Below are 316 nucleotides of genomic sequence, written 5' to 3'. Positions count from 1 at the left end.
GGAGGCGTGGGGGAAACTCACGGGAAGTGGGGCCAGCCCCCCACAACCCTGCTGAGCCCCCAGCAGCAAGAAGTAGGCTGTGCCCAGGTGCTTTGTGCTTCACAGCCCCTCCAGTGCCCACACAGCCCCCGCAGCACCCCCAACCCTGCACCGTGGGCATTGTGCTGGGCATCACGCACTGTGCTCCCGCCCAGGGAACCCCAGTCGTTGGGAAGAGGCTGCGCGTAGGAATCACCCTGGAGCAGAGGGATGGCAAATGTGCCTGCTCGGGCCGCAGGCACGGCACGGTCCCAGCAACTATTTTGGTGCTGCTCCC

The sequence above is a fragment of the Phaethon lepturus genome, unplaced genomic scaffold (assembly GCF_000687285.1).
Source record: "Phaethon lepturus isolate BGI_N335 unplaced genomic scaffold, ASM68728v1 scaffold38283, whole genome shotgun sequence".
NCBI lineage: Eukaryota > Metazoa > Chordata > Aves > Phaethontiformes > Phaethontidae > Phaethon > Phaethon lepturus.
The sequence above is the reverse complement of the archived record's forward strand: the minus strand, read 5'-3'. Positions refer to the sequence as shown.